This window comes from Procambarus clarkii, unplaced genomic scaffold (assembly GCF_040958095.1).
Source record: "Procambarus clarkii isolate CNS0578487 unplaced genomic scaffold, FALCON_Pclarkii_2.0 HiC_scaffold_145, whole genome shotgun sequence".
NCBI lineage: Eukaryota > Metazoa > Arthropoda > Malacostraca > Decapoda > Cambaridae > Procambarus > Procambarus clarkii.
In genome coordinates, this window is record NW_027189178.1 from 429,588 (window position 1) to 431,494 (window position 1,907).

Below are 1,907 nucleotides of genomic sequence, written 5' to 3' on the forward strand. Positions count from 1 at the left end.
CTTTGGTTTTATAGATGACATACATATTGACTCCTTTTACCGGTCCTTAATTAGGCTCTGGGGAAGCAATGGTGGTGGTGGTGGTGGTGGTGGTGGTGCATTTAAAACTAAACCAAAAATCACCAGTTCTGGACGCGTCAAATATCATATCCGCTTAATGTGTCTACAACCTAATTACTTAAAACTACACTATTTAATTCATTCATATCATGTGCATATTGGTCATTATGCTCATACAACCGACATCAAAATTTATTTTCATTATTAGAATCATACATTTCATCAAGTAATACAGATACAAAGAGATTTTCTTTCTGAGAAGACCGTTAGTATTGGCTTGCAGGCAGGCAGGCAGGCAGGCATTTGAGGGTTATTATTTCGCCTGTTGATTGGGGGGAGGGTTGATGTGTTAGGGGGTTTTCGGTTAGATGTGGTGGTGGTGATTGGTGGTGGTGATTGGTGGTGATTGGTGGTGATTGGTGGTGGTGGTGGTGGTGGTGGTAGTAGGTGGGAGTTGGGGGTGGGGGGGGGGGGGGAGGGAAGGGGAGGGGAATGATGGTCTGTGGATTCCTTCTCCGTACCCTTTACATATAAGCAAAAATATGCCTTCTTGTGGGTATAGAAACATTAACACAAATTATATCAGTAACTGATATTGTAGCCTTTTAAACAGAAAAGATTTGTACATACAAATACTTTTTAATTATCATTTATTTGTGGAAATGGCATTTACGTCATTAAATTGATACCTCAGCATCAAGCTAGTGTCCTGCAGCAGTGGTCCAGTGGTAAAGTGTATATAAGTGATGCGTATTCTTGGAGTTGCGAGTTCAAACCCGGATTAAGCTATATATATATATATATATACAACATGTTTTGTTTTGGTTGTTTGTTTTTGTATAAAGCCTCACACAATATCTATATTAAGCGAGTTTGTTTTAAACATGACATACATATTAATTCATTTTACCAGGCCTTATTCCACACAACTCCGTGAATTTCCCGTGGAGCCAGCCATTCAAACAAAAACAAACGAAACAAAACAAAACAAAACAAAAAACATTATTGCCAACAGCATTTGGTGTTCCCAGGCGGTCACCCATCCAAGTACTAACCAAACCCAACGTTGCTTAACTTCGCTGATCGGACGAGAAGCGGTGTTCTCAACGTGGTATGGCCGTTGGCATGAGACTGCCTACACATTGTGGCTAATAACCAACTCTTTTAAGTCATCGCGGCAGGATACGGACCTGCTTGTGGTGTCTTAATGGTAATTGTATCCTAACATATTTTTGTCTCCTTGGCATGGATATTTAACATCGTTTATTCAGTCTTGGGTTTATGTTCTTTCGCCATTTACAGACATTTTACATCTACCTACTTCCTCAGCCTGCCCTGCCAATTTCTAATGAATTTGTGGATTTTCTTTTGTAATACAAACATGTGTGTGCTCATCTGCTCTTCAGTTTTTATGATATTTGTCTCATCTGTCCTGCTTTATGATACTTTTACAAAGAACATGAACAAATGCTTCTATTTTAGAGAAGATATGGGATCCAGGTTTCGGAGCCGTAAAACCAACCGTCGTGATTGGTGGACGAGTTGCCAGGTTGCAGCTTCTGTACCGTGCCGGCACATAAATAGGTTCGGCTCAAGCGGCGGCAGCATCATTCCCCCGTGACTGTCTGAGCGTCTCTCATCACCTTGGTTGGTTCATCATCATCATGGTAGAAGCAAAGCCTACCAAGAAGGCTGCGGCTGCTGCTGCTGTGGTGGCCACCACCAGGAAACCTCGCGTCCAGGTTGCTCACCCGAAAACTAGTCAAATGGTTCTAGCCGCGGTCGCAGCACTCAAAGACCGTAAGGGCTCGTCTCTACAAGCAATCAAGAAGTACGTTGTTGCCAAC

At 42.2% G+C, this 1,907-nt stretch overlaps 1 non-coding gene across 1 annotated transcript; it reads right to left on the reverse strand.

Moving 5' to 3' along the window:
- Nucleotides 1–1,066: 1,066 nt before the first annotated feature.
- Nucleotides 1,067–1,185, reverse strand: LOC138361010 (5S ribosomal RNA). The gene has a single exon (XR_011226747.1). It is a non-coding gene; the product is annotated as a 5S ribosomal RNA (ribosomal RNA).
- Nucleotides 1,186–1,907: the final 722 nt, after the last annotated feature.